The sequence below is a fragment of the Haliotis cracherodii genome, unplaced genomic scaffold (genome assembly GCF_022045235.1).
Source record: "Haliotis cracherodii isolate W230 unplaced genomic scaffold, xgHalCrac1.p SCAF_18, whole genome shotgun sequence".
Classification (NCBI taxonomy): domain Eukaryota; kingdom Metazoa; phylum Mollusca; class Gastropoda; order Lepetellida; family Haliotidae; genus Haliotis; species Haliotis cracherodii.
In genome coordinates, this window is record NW_027266273.1 from 23385126 (window position 1) to 23400607 (window position 15482).

The 15482-nt window shown below is 39.2% G+C and overlaps 2 pseudogenes; both read right to left on the bottom strand.

Moving 5' to 3' along the window:
• Positions 1–10289: 10289 nt before the first annotated feature.
• On the bottom strand, positions 10290–11664 carry LOC139465903 (uncharacterized; annotated as a pseudogene).
• A 1753-nt stretch (positions 11665–13417) lies between these two features.
• On the bottom strand, positions 13418–14316 carry LOC139465909 (uncharacterized; annotated as a pseudogene).
• Positions 14317–15482: the final 1166 nt, after the last annotated feature.

The window sequence follows — 15482 nt, forward strand, 5'->3', positions numbered from 1 at the left end:
TTATATTCATGTTTCAGAGACAAAAAGCTTCATTCTTCATCTACGTTCCAGGAAATAAGCTGAAACTCAATATGGTGCTTCAAAACCTCACCACTTCGTTTTGTTTCTTTTAAGATAATATCTCTTTTTCAGTTTAATAAAATAACTGAATAATTTTCCGAGAAAGTTTTTTTAATAATTTACTCTATTGAATAAATCGGAATCCTTTCGCGTTGCTCCTTATTTTGTCAATGTTCCACATTCTGACAATCTGTGTTTATTACAGCACGTTTGCCTTCTATGAATATCTACATCCTCCTGCAGTCTCAGCCTCATCCGTTCGGAGAAGCAGTCAAACTTCACGGACGGATGAACAGACGCCAGACGCTAGACCATAGAAATCACTTGTAACATATTAAACAGTATACCTAGATATCTTGTGTTAAAGCGTATTTACTGTATTGTGTCGATTGTTTTGGCCATGTTTTCTGTATTGATTAGTGAACCTGGTGAAGAGATGTATCAGCGAGGTGACATGCACTCTTCGTGTTGCAGTTCCCTGATGATATTCCCTATGTTTCTGATGATGGTAGATTACAAGAACAATTTGAGATACAAAACGTTTATTATTCAATTTAGAAGTTTTACCGTTTTAAAGTAGTCTTATGTTACTTTCTTTACCATCTATTTTCCGCGTGTTATTTTATACACCGTGTATTTTAATTGTGTTACTTATTTACCATGTATTCTAATTGTGTTTCTTTATTTACAATGTATTCTTATTTGTGTTACTTTATTTACCATGTATTTTAATTGTGTCACTTATTTACCATGTATTTTAATTGTGTTACTTACTTAACATGTATTTTAATTGTGTTTCTTTATTTACCATGCATTATTATTATTTGTGTTACTTTATTTACCATGTTTTTATTTGTGTTACTTTATTAAACCATGCATTTTAATTGTGTTTCTTTTACCATCTATTTTAATTGTGTTACTTTATTTACCATGTATTTTTATTGTGTTACATTATTTACCATGTATTTTAATTGTGTTACTTTGTAACGTCTATTTTATTTGTGTTACTTTATTTACCATCTATTCTAATTGTGTTACTTTATCACATCTGTTTTAACTGTGATACTTTATTTACCATGCATTTTTATTGTTACATTATTTACCATGTATTTTAATGGTGTTTCTTTATTGCATCTGTTTTAAATGTGTGACTTTATTTACCATCTTTTTCAATTTTGTTAGTTTATTTACCATGTATTTTAGATATTTTACTATATTTACCATCTATTTTAATTGTGTTACTTTATCACATCTGTTTTAACTGTGATACTTTATTTACCATGTATTTTTATTGTGTTACTTTATTTACTATACATTATTATTATTTGCCTTACCTTATTTACCATGTATTTTAATTGTGTTACTTTTTACCATCTATTTTAATTGTGTTATTTTATTTACCATGTATTTGTATTGTGTTACATTATTTACCATTTATTTTAATTGTGTTACTTTGTACCGTCTATTTTAATTGTGTTACTTTATTTACCATCTATTCTAATTGTGTTACTTTATCACATCTGTTTTAACTGTGAAACTTTATTTACCATGTATTTTTATTGTGTTACATTATTTACCATGTATTTTTATTGTGTTACATTATTTACCATGTATTTTAATTGTGTGACTTTATTTACCATCTATTCTAATTGTGTTACTTTATCACATCTGTTTTAACTGTGATACTTTATTTACCATGTATTTTTATTGTTACATTATTTACCATGTATTTTAATGGTGTTACTGTATTAACCATGTATTTTAATTCTGTTACTTTATTAAATAGATTTTAATTGTGCTACTTTATTTACCATGTATTTTAATTGTGTTTCTTTATTTATCTGTTTTAAATGTGTGACTTTATTTACCATCTATTTCAATTTTGTTACTTTATTTACTATGTATTTTAGATATTTTACTATATTTACCATCTATTTTAATTGTGTTACTTTATTTACCATCTATTTTAACGGTGTTACTTTATTTACCATCTATTTCAATTTTGTTACTTTATTTACAATATATTTTTAATATTTTACTATATTTGCCATCTTTTTTAATTGTGTTACCTTATTTACATTGTATTTTAATGGTGTTACTGTATTTACCATGTATTTTAATTCTGTTACTTTATTTAATATATTTTAATTATGCTACTTTATTTACCATGTATTTTAATTGTGTTACTTTATTACATCTATTTTTAATTTGTTACTTTATTTACCATCTATTTCAATATTGTTACTTTATTTACCATGTTTCTTAAATATTTTACTATGTTTACCATCTATTAGAACATAGCACAGCGTCTTCATTTTCTGACAACGATCACATGTCCATGAACACCGCTGTGGCAGTGAGCGACGCCTGGTGGCATGTCATAAAAATGCAGGCTATTACAAAAGCTGTTTCTCTGTGATTATGTCGGTTCTCCATCATGCAAGCTGTAAAGGTGAATATGCGATGTCAAGATTGCACAATAATAAGAGGAAACACACAACAGATGAATTTCAGGTAGACATACTGGTGATTTCTATCAAACAATGCCTTTGGTATGTCTTTATCAATAAAACAATTACAGCGATACAGCGATACGGGACGCCTGTCAACATTGTTATTAGCCTTCAATAAGCCCCCTGTTTGTGGATAATGAGATAAGAAGCTTTTTAGATTAAATTAGAGACAGAAATTCTATCAATTAACGACGAGTGTAGGTGAGCAGTATGACGGTGACATTTAATATCCATGTTATTATTATTATCATTAACTTGGTATTTATATAGCGCTAGTTTCCAGACTGACTGCTCAAAAGCCCTCTTGAATCTCGCACAGTTGGTATGGCCGTATATATTTTGCTGAACAAGTGTGTCTTCAGATGTTTTTTGAAACTGTTAAGTTCACTGAGCCATCTGAGTTCTTTGGGCAGGGCGTTCCAAAGAAGAGGACCAGCCCTTGCAAAGCAGCGATCCCCATAGGAGATGGTGGCACTTCAAGCAACGATTGATCACAAGACCGTAGGGTTCTTGTTGGCTGGTATTGTATGATGAGATCCTCCAGGTAGCTTGGAGCAAGACCATGCTGTGCCTGGAACACAAGAACGAGAACCTTGAACCGTATTCTCTGTTCTACTTTAAGCCAGTGTAGAACTTTGAGAATCGGTGTGATGTGCTCACAGCGTTTGGCTCTTGTGATCAGTCTGGCAGCAGAGTTTTGTACCCGCTGAAGCGTTTGGATCAGGTGTTTTGGTAATCCTACTAGGAGGGCATTGCAGTAGTCAAGGTGTGATAGCACGCACGCTTGTACAATAGTTGTGACTGTCTTGGTGTTAAGATAGCGTCGCACTTGACTGATGTTCCTGATGTTAAGAAATACTTTTTCGCAGATATATATTTTTCATTGGAAATCTAGTGAAGGAATTTTTGAATTTGAACCAGAGAAAGAGTGTGTTAAATTGACCCAAGAAACGCAACCAAGCTGTTTATCGAATTGCACGAAATTTGAAAGAGGCATAACATATTCGCTGCTGTAAAAGTTTAACACTGATTCTGTTTTTGTTTGTTTGTCACTGATTCTGTTTCTGTCTGAGTATATGTGTCGCCTGTGTTTATATATATATATATATATATATACGTACGTACACTAACGTTGCTATAATACAGGAGACAAGCAAAAGTATTTTATACAGACAAGCAAAAGTATTTTATACATCTATATATATATATATATATATGTATGTATGTATGTATATATATATATATATATATATATATATATATATATATATATATATATATATATATATATATATATATATATATATGTAAAGTACTTTTGCTTGTCTCCTGTATTATAACAACGTTAGTGTACGTACAACTGTTACAATGATATCAAATACATATAACTATGCTCGCCGCCTATATCAGTGACTTTCGACAAACCTTTTCTGTTCAGTATTCACCTGTATCAGTAACTTTCCATATACCATTTCCATTCAGTGTTCACCTGTATCAGTGACTTTCCATATACCTTTTCTTTTCAGTGTTGACCTGTATCAGTGACTTTCCATATACCTATACTGTTCACCTGTATCAGTGACTTTCCATATACCTTTTCTGTTCAGTGTTCACCTGTATCAGTGACTTTTTATATACCTTTCCGTTTAGTGTTCACCTGTATCAGTGACTTTCCATATACCATTTCCATTCAGTGTTCACCTGTATCAGTGACTTTCCATATACCTTTTCCGTTTAGTGTTCACCTGTATCAGTGACTTTCCATATACCTTTTCTGTTCAGTGTTCAACTGTATCAGTGACTTTCCATATACCTTTTCTGTTTAGTGTTCACCTGTATCAGTGACTTTCCATATACCTTTTCCATTCAGTGTTCACCTGTATCAGTGACTTTTCATATACCTTACCGTTTAGTGTTCACCTGTATCAGTGACTTTTCATATACCTAAACTGTTCACCTGTATCAGTGACTTTTGATGTACCTAAACTGTTCAGCTGTATCAGTGACTTTTGATATACCTAAACTGTTCAGCTGTATCAGTGACTTTTGATATACCTAAACTGTTCACCTGTATCAGTGAATTTCGATATACCTAATATGTAAGTCATCATGTAGCTTCATCAACTGGCTCGTCTATGATGGCAGATGATGCACATCAGTCGATATAGCTAAAACACATGTGGGACGGATCAAAGCGGCCTAGCAAGAAATGATATCAACACAAGGTGCTGGAATGAGTGACAGTGGCAGATTTGCACGTTGTCTCCGCGTCCGCTTAATTGAATTATTCCCTATTATCGGCGGTATCTGAGTCGGGAGGTGAGATGATGGTTGCTGTGATTGTATAGCACAGCATGTGCCTCACACACACGCAGAGTGACACCTGATTCATTACAATCGGTCGATGCTTACCGACACGATTAAACGCTGGTAGCAATTAATCGCGTGAACAACATTCAGGGTTGAAATTAAGCAATCTTGCTTTAAAAGTGCACACCATGCTAGTATTGTAGATGAAAGTAATAGACTAAGTAAATTATGTGAAAACGTGATTGACGATAACTTTCGTTAAATTGTAGTTTGACAAATATTAATTGAACTACCATCTACCTAGCAAGTTGCACGTATTACCAACACTGGCCATCACGTGCCGTAGTTGATTCTCTCATGACGAATATTTAATGACACATATTCATCCTGTATTCTGCATTCATTTTATGTGAAGTTAAAACATGTGCGACGTGAGGCTTTTGTGAAACGTTCAATTATCATCATGTATGAATACCTTTATTATCATTAACCAATATTTTAGTGTAGCTACACTCATGCATTAGGTATCAATTTGTCCAGCAGGTAATAAGTGGCGCAGTTGGTATGTCGTATGTATCCAGTCACGTGGTAGGTACCCAGTCGGTATCCCATCATACAGCAGGTATCGAGTAGTGCAGCTGGTATTCAGTTGGTATCCAGTCGTCCACGAGTGGTCCAGTAGGTATCCAGTGGTCCAGGAGGTATCCAGTAGGTATCCAGTCGTCCACGAGTTATCCAGTAGGTATCCAGTCCTCTATGGCGACCTACATGTATCTCTGTCTCAATATGACCTCTATTTGGACCTACATGTATGTGTGTCTCAATATAACCTCCAATTCGACCAGTAGGTATCCAGTCATCCAGTAGGTATCCAGTGGTCCAGTAGGTATCCAGTGGTCCAGGAGGTATCAAGTAGGTATCCAGTGATCCAGGAGGTATCCAATTCGACCAGTAGGTATCCAGTCGTCCAGTAGGTATCCAGTGGTCCAGGAGGTATCAAGTAGGTATCCAGTGATCCAGGAGGTATCCAATTCGACCAGTAGGTATCCAGTCGTCCAGTAGGTATCCAGTGGTCCAGGAGGTATCGGCGTCCAGTAGGTATCCAGTGGTCCAGGAGGTATCAAGTAGGTAGCCAGTGATCCAGGAGGTATCCAGTAGGTATCCAGGTATCCAGTCGTCCAGTAGGTATCCAGTGGTCCAGTAGGTATCCAGTGGTCCATGAGATATCCAGTAGGTATCCAGTGGTCCAGGAGGTATCCAGTAGGTATACAGTGGTCCAGTAGGTATCAATTCGTTAGGTATAAGGTATCCAGCCATGCAGGAGGTATCGAGGAGGTATCGAGTAGTTATCCCGTCGTTGAGTAGCTATCCACTGGTCCAGTAGGTGTGTCCAATGTAATCTCCTCTGTCTCATGACTTCAATCACTGGATTGTCTGGTGTAAACTTGGTAACCTCCATGGCGACCTACATGTATCTCTGTCTCAATATGACCTCTATTTGGACCTACATGTATGTGTGTCTCCATATAACCTCCAATTCGACCAACATGTATGGCCGTTTCAATATCACCTCCATTTCGACCTACAAAAGGAAATTATTTTTTAAGCATTCCTAACTGTAAATTATTACACTAAACATGTTTTTTTATTATTTGGGAACAATCATAACAGGTATACACGCTCTGTAATTGACTGGTTTACCTGCCACAGACCGCTTGCGCTCCTCGCCTGAAGCCGCTAGGAGGCGAAGGGCAGGGTACCGGTACAGCTCTATCCGAGCAATTTCCCCATACAGCATTCCGCTGCGGTGGCACGTTGACCCATTTCCGTGAAGCGCGTCTGTCTGTCAAGAGGGACGGGGACAGGCCTGCAGCCTATCTCTGTGCGGGAAAAGTTGAACTAATTTCCGTGTATTGAGATATTAGCAATTTCGGACAGCGTGAATAATTGACGTGTTTGGCTACAGGAGTAAACACATTACAATTAGGGAGGTAACTGTTATAGAGAAGCATAGACAATGCAACATATGTAGCTAACATAAATTGTGCCCACAAAAGAGTTTTATGCCATTCCATTCAGTTAATCTTTTATACATTTATTATGTATACCACTATGATTGTGTCAACTTAATGCCTTTTGTTCCTTGAAATCAATAAAAAATGGTTCAGAAGTCATTGTTGTGAAAACATATTACTGTATAGTTATGTTTTCATGATACGTATGTTTTCTATTTTTTATATATGTATTTAAACTCAGATGTGTCATGTTGTCATTCCTGATTCTGAAGGTACCACATGCAAATTAGAATTTGTTTCCCCTCCTGGGTTACGTGTGTAGACTGTATGGCAGTATAAGTACTTGCATCAATAGGTAGGTATTCTACAAAGTTTCTTCCGCCGTGTTGATCCTCTGGGTCAAAGTTATCTTGTAAACAAGTAATATCGATATTAGATATGTTTGCAGCACATGCAGTGTTATGGGGCGCAGACGCTATAGCCTTGGTCTCTGTTGCTGGTGGGACGGCTGTCTGTCTCGATCAACCTCATACATAGTCACCACTTAAGACCAAAGACCCCACCACCAAACCCAGACAATACACTATCTGATTTTGAGTGATCCTCCACCCTAAACAGTGCATTATCTTTCATAACGTGCTGACACACACTGAATATGCATAATCTTGTTTTCAAGCATCAGACAATGAGTGTTTTTATGCTCAAATACATCACGAAACACGTCGAATGAGATTCGAACCCGAACGATAACATTTTTGTGCTATCTCATGTCTAAATACACAGTACAACTTGTTTTAATTTGTGTGGCCATTTTGCCCAAAAATTTAAAATGCGTGTTCGAAACGTGTCAGTATAGTATTGGAATGAAGGTTTTTAATGTAGGTTTTCGATTATCTTGTGCCTGACAACATATTTACACTTTACAAGCACTGCTTGGAAAACTGCAACCGGTTTAAAAAAGAAATATTCCAAAAGACATCGCCTCTCTACAGACCTTAGTGTCCTCGAGAATCGTGAAGTCGGGGGGAAATAGATAAAGCCGGTTAGATAGGCATTTTCTTAAAATAATGGTGAATAAATTGCTCGAATCTTACAACGCACTAGTTGACCTCGCCTGATTACTTCTATCTTATCATTTATTAAATCTTATAACACAGTGCTTCACAAGCTAATATCAAATTGTCGGTCACTGATTGGTCGGTGAATGGTCAACGGGGGAATAGCGTGGGGCGCTACAGACGTTATCGTCTTGATGATGGTCAGAGCGCGGCCATCACGTGACCATTGCAACCAGTCATCATGTAAAGGGAGACAATCATCTCGGGTTACCGAGGACTGTAAGACATGACTGATTATTAAGTGGTTAAACGGCTGACGTCTTGCATGGCAGTATCAGATCACATTGTGTGATAACCCCCACTACAGTGACAGTTCTCCAGTAACGACCATCGCGAGGTCATCGCGAACATTGTTCATTTGTGATGTATATAGAGAATCACACCCGAGAATCTTTTGATATCAAATATATCACATGGGTCGATACAATTCTGAAAATCCGAAGCTTACCGAAGAGTAAAAGAAATGTATCGACCACTTTAAAATGAATTTGCGAATTTTGAAAACAGTCTCAAAATATATCAATCGTCCAAACATCGTCCAAACAACAATATTCTTTGCAGGTAGTGATACACGTCCTCAGCACGTTTTTAGGCAGAAAATGGGGAAAAGTTAAAAACACGTGCCGCTTGGGCAGTTCAAACAACGCGTGCAATAAGGGTATATATATGATACCGACGGCATGTCAGACCACCACAGAAATACCGTGACTGACACCCAAACAACGTGAGCGGGCCCTGGGTATGATGGAAGACAGCGTCTTTACCGCCGAAGGAGAGAGCAAACGGCGGCATGTTGCGTTCAGGAGGCCGTGCCGTATGGTAAAAGGGGTGTAATGTTGCGTTCAGGAGGCCGTGCCGTATGGTAAAAGGGGTGTAATGTTGCGTTGAGGAGGCCGTGCCGTATGGTAAAAGGGGTGTAATGTTGCGGGGAGGAATTTGTGGGCAGGAGAGAACACCACTCGTCATTGCTAACGGAAATTTGAAAGTTAAGCGTTACATGGAGGACATTGGTTGTCCGATTGTCTACCATTTCTACAACAGCTGCCACGTAGTGTCCTTTCACAGCATGATTAGGCCAGACCCCACACGGGCCGAATCGTACAGAACTTCCTTGCAGCTAACAGCGTCAATGTGTTGCCGTGGTCCGCACGCTCCCCAGACATGTCCCCCATAGGGATGTCATGTTGCAGTGACGACCATGGAACATATGTTATTATTTATGTGTAAACGTGTCTCGAAATACTTTCTAATGGCTTCATAAGAGCGGAGGAAATTATAGTTCACTGTAGAAATGAGGAAGTAACATCAATGAATGCTATGGTTTCTGAAGATCAACTCTTCACCGGTGAATTGTTTTTCTATCTCTACTTTAAGTGTGAATGAAAGAATACAAAAGATAACACGATGCTTCTTCAGTGGCAAAAAACGGGCGCAGCTTTATTACATAACAATACAGTCGCGACAAGCAGTGTTACACAGTACACAGCAATGCAGTTACATTGCTTGCGTCCGACGTTTAGATGAGTACACATCGGGACGCAATGGAGTAACTACCCAATCATGACCAAATGGGCCGGAACATACACATCATGACCAAATGGGCCGGAATATACACATCACGACCAAATGGGCCGGAATATACACATCATGACCAAATGGGCCGGAATATACACATCATGACCAAATGGGCCGGAATATACACATGACCAAATGGGCCGGAATATACACATGACCAAATGGGCCGGAATATACACATGACCAAATGGGCCGGAATATACACATGACCAAATGGGCCGGAATATACACATGACCAAATGGGCCGGAATATACACATCATGATCAAATGGGCCGGAATATACACATGACCAAATGGGCCGGAATATACACATGACCAAATGGGCCGGAATATACACATCATGACCAAATGGGCCGGAATATACACATGACCAAATGGGCCGGAATATACACATGACCAAATGGGCCGGAATATACACATGACCAAATGGGCCGGAATAGAGATGACAGTTCAGTTCATCCTCCGTGGCTAAACACAACGTGAGGCGTGAGCTGCAGTCCATCCTGTGTCATTACATACACTGTCACCCTCTGTGGTTTGGGTACACTACATGAGGAGCAGTTAGCATGTTGAGGCTGAACTTACTTACAGTTAATGAGAAAAATTGAGTTGCCTGCCACGACCTCCGCCACTGAGCTTGGTTTATAGCAAGCTCATTCCCCTGAGGATTAAGCATAAGAACTGAGTACGAGCGACACTAGTTTTGAAATGAACGCCTGGACGAGGACAAACCAGCAAATAACTCAAGACCCCCCTGCAATGAGTTCACGAAAATGTCATTGCCAATGTCCGACAGGTGGACACCATCCTGTCTGAACAAACCCCTGTCTGCTATGTTAATTTCATTGTGCCCGAGAACGCGACCTCCAAGGTCTAGTACACCTTTCCTACCAAATCTATTAAATCTCTTCCTCTTGCGCTCCATTACTCTGCCGTCTGGTATACCCCGCCATGTGACCCTCTGCAGAACATCTGACCATATGACTTGTGTGAAGGGCATCACGTGATGAAGTTTTTGTGAGATCCCGACTCCCCGTTTGTAACAGTACTGTTGTTGGCACGTCCCCAAGGTCGTTACCTCCCAAATGAAGGAGAAGCCATGCTGGTGGTGGACTGCGCCTTAGTTTTTGCTGAAGAAATGGCAACAATGATTTCCACTTCATTCCCCTACTCCCATACCATGTTAAGCTGAGTCCATACTTCTGCAGACGCAGGTCCAATCCCACTGGCCTTGCAACTGATCTCCGGTGAGCCCAGTAGATAAGGCTGGAGCCGACAAGCCATATTTCTGTCAAAAATGAGTTGTTACAACATATTGATGCGAATATACTTAGCGTATGCAGCAGATATCCACCTACCCCATGTGCAAAGTAGCTCACGTGGTATTCCCTGTGTTACTGCATATGTAGCAGCTCCAATCCTGAATGAGTGTGTGTTGTAGTTTTGTGTGTGAAAGTTGAGGAATTGTAAAGCTTTCCGGAGTACTGCAGAGAACTGATATCTGGTGACGGCTTTACCATTCAAATGGATGAAGAACTGGCCTGGTTGGGCTGAGCGTAAAGACAGATATGCACTTAATGACCTGACTGGGAAAATTGTAGGATCAGACTTAGCTGGGATTATCAGAGTTGTGCCTTTGCCATGTTGATCATTCTTCGAAAAGCAAATCTTAACGTGCACTGCCTGTGCAATGATACCGACATCTGCCAATTTAAGTGTTCTGTCCTGATTCATCTTGGTCACAAACGCTATCTCACCAATACGTAGGAATGCAAAAAATGCCAAGTTAAACATGGCAGCAAATAAACAAGCTTCATAACCTGACGTACAAATAGCCTGTCAATTGTAAATGGGTGTCTTGCATCAGGCGTCGACATCAGAGCTGCTGTATTTCTGTATCCCTGCATGCATTTGCGAACTAAAAAGTTTTCAGTAGGGTCAGACCAGCTATTAATTTTGTGATGTCTGCCAAGAGCTGAGAGATGATTAGCTATAGTTGAGCTTGCCAAGGCCTTCCTAGTGATACTGGCTATGTAACATAAAATATCATCTACCGGCACAGGCCAAATCATAGGTATTTCATGATTGTGACGAAATTTGTCAAATGACCTTAATGCAGCTGCATAGGTGTGTTGAGTATTGCTCGACACTGATGCTTTAATAAGGGCAAAAGCCTCGGATTTTAGATAAGCCACAGATTCTTGGGTACTGGTGTCGGTTTGGTTCTGGCTTCTGGTTTCAGCTGACGAAACTTCTGAAGATCAAAACGAGCTAAGGAATCTGCAATGCTGTTTTTAAAACCAGGAATATACTGACCTTTGACTAATAAATTTATGTTGAGACAATGAAGTACAAACTGCCTCACAAACTGCATAGTATTCTTACATTTAGTTGACTGCTAGTTCATTATGGACACTACTGCTTGGTTATCAATATTCATTATTAACTTTTTGCCCCTGAGGGCATCAGCCCAAATGTTAACCGCAACATAGACTGGGAAGAATTCCAGCAGTAAGATGTTTCGTGTTAGGCCTAAAGTCCTCCAATGTCCAGGCCATGAACCGTTGGTCCAGCGTCCATGAAAGTACGCTCCAAACCCACATGACTCTCCTGATGCACTGTCTGTATAGAGGTGTAATGCTTCATTGGTAATCCAGCATTGATCCAGGAATAATGACGTTCCATTATGATTGTCCAGGAATGAAAGCCAAATCTGAAAATAATCTTTCATATTCCTTGTTACCCTAACTTTATGATGGGGCTTCTTAATACCACAAATTGAATCAATGAATCTCCGTAGGAAGGCCCTGCCGATGGGAATGGCCCTACCTATGTAATTTAGTGAACCAATGAGACTCTCTACTTGCTGTTTGGTTGCTTTGGATTTTGACATGACAAACCTGAGTTTATCCTTAGCATCCTGTATTTTGTCTGCTGGTATGGTTAACTCCATTCTTACTGTGTCTAGCTGAAATCCAAGGAAGCTGATTAATGTTGTTGGTGTTACTGTTTTGTGACTGGCTATAGGGATTCCGAGTTCGTCGCAAGTTGCTAATAATGTTGACAGGACTAACTGACATTCAGACTTATCTCTTCCAGATCCTCCGCATAGGTAGTCGTCCAAGTAATGCATCAACTCACCTTGAGAATTTAACTTTGTTTGAACTATCCACTGGATGAAAGTGGAATTTTTTTCAAATATTGAGCAGCTTATACTGCACCCAAATGGTAATGCTTTGTCGACATAATATTTATGTAAGAATTTTATTCCTAGTAAGTGAAAATCATGAGGATGCACCATGCATAACCTGAAAGCGCTTTGGATGTCGGCCTTTGCCCCCGGACCAAGCTGCTGAATCATTAAAATTGCATCGTCAATGGATGAGTAGGTTACGGAACAAAGGCTGGGGCTGATGAAATCATTTACTGACATACCATCTGGATACGATAAGTGGTGGATGATGCGGTACCCGTCTACTTCTTTCTTTGGAACAATTCCAATAGGAGAGATCCTCAGGTTTGGTAAAGGTGGGTTATGATATGGACCGGCCATTCGGCCTAATTGTACTTCATTGGAAAGTTTCCCAAGTATGATTTGTTCCATATTGGGATCTTGAGCTGATTTTAGGTTATTACAAACTAAACTGGCCTCTCTGGGTCCTGTGTAATGTAAATGAAATCCTTTGGTGAAACCGCAACGAAGAACACCGGCATCACTTAACAATGGGTAGGACTCCAGGTATGTTAATAGCTTATCTACTTTGATAGGTGTGTGGCCCAATGCTTGCACGTTTTGGGAGGTTTCTGTTGCGAAACTGAAATGTATTAACCTCTGGGGTTGGTTGATTTCCTGTAACTGATTGGTTTAATCGGCACTTTGGGAATGGGTGGCTCCTACAACACTGATAGCAAACATGAGGAAAACGGCAATGTTGTCTGCGACAAAATTTTCCAGGGTCATTGAAATCCAAGCAAAAACCAATTTTTAAGGTGTTTGCAGTTGGAGATTGTGAAGGTTGCTTGAAAGTGGTGAAACTGCGGTTCACAGGTTGAGGAGTGACATTCATGTATAACATCCACAATTCCGCGTTGATTGTGCCCCAAGCCTTGTCTGTGGATCTACTTATGCGCAACCTAAATTGTTTATCATAATTCTGCCAACCCTGGCCCCTGCTGGCGGCCAATCTAATTGTGTGCAAATATTTAAGCATTTGCTGGTGGCTTTCGGGGAATTTCTCCAGGTATATGCTGACAAATATGTTAAAGGCTGTTGTCCACTCTACCACTGACTGTATGTCCTTCGACTGTCGTGACATTTCCAATTGACCCATTGAGTTTACTCTGATAGTGCTATCCATACGTTGCTCCTTATCCAATCCCTTAATCAGGGTAGCCAGATCTACATATTCCCCACTGTGTATTTTATCCCTAATTGGTTGGGGGATGAAGGAACCAACATTGTCAGTTGACAAAGCAACCATTTTGTCACCACTGCATGCAATCCTAGCATTTATAGGCATGTTAAGCGTATCGTTGTCAATGGCAACAGATGCGAGAGCGTGTGTGTTGTGATTTACCGACTGTACTAGCGGGATAGTTGGGGTATCTAAGCCTATCACTACATGAGACCGTGCATCATTATTGAAAACATGAGGTAATACATCACCTGATCCATTCCTCGCGTCGACGGGCTGCGATGTCCGTGGGACGGTAGTTGACGCCATGTTGTCTGCATCGCCAGGCTGAGAACTTCGATTCGTCGGTTTGTTGACTCGAGCCGATTTCCGCGACGATCTCCGGTCGCTGGGTGCTTGGATCTTCCGCTTCCTCGATCTCCGACCTGACATCGTTCTTCTCACCAAACGTACGGACAAGAAATTACACTAAGGCGATAAATAATATGTTGCCTATGAAATTCGCGTTTGGCTTCTTGCTGGTGTACGCAGAAAGAGGCTTGATGCAGTCACGTGCGTCACGTGATCGGTTTACGATTACCAACACACTGGTGTAAGGGAGGCAAATCCACTGAACTGTGGTAGGGTGCCTAACCTCCTACTTAAACAAATTTGTTTCATACTGGCTTTCACAAATTAGAGTATGCAAATATGGTTTGGCCCTGTCTTTTTATCAAGATAAACTGCAATTACTGTGATATGATATATTAAGCTTTCTTGGATTTTAATCCAATGACAAAGAGCTGAGATAATTCGTTTAACATAAATTTTAGAAATTAGCGCCTGTTAATCCATTAACAATCAATTTGTAACATGTCAGTTCCTAATTTCCTTCATCTTTATATACTAGTACTTACAATATGTTACATTGGAGTTAAGAAACAACACAGGTGTACTCTTTGGAAGTAATGTATCTCATGATATTCATGACACACTTTCCATCTTAAGTAACACTCCGGGTCTGCGCCAACCCTGTCTTTTAACTGACTATATTTGTATTTTGCCGTTTGTTTTCGTCACACACCCTTACTGCCTTGCAGTTAAAACGCATACGACGCATGTTTGTGTGATAATTGTCCTGTCTGGTTTAATATCTTTATCGAAAATTTCAATTTTGACCATAACTTTCCATTTTCAAAGGTTGCCCAATGGCCATGGATGTTGTTCTGTATCATCTGGATTTAAGTTGCTACAGTTGTTATGACCGAAGCAGTCTACAGAATAATTATGTCAAACGTGTTTTCTTTTCTTTTTTCTGTTGTGTATTTCAAGTTTTATTTAATATTTTTCTTTGACTTGATTTCAAGAAGATAATATCGTTATATAAAGCTGCAGAATGTGTTATAATCACTGAGAGTCCTTATCTTATTTTTTAAGTATCCATGGTAAATAGTGACTGGTCTAAAACGAATTTTATCATCAGATCTATAGATGAT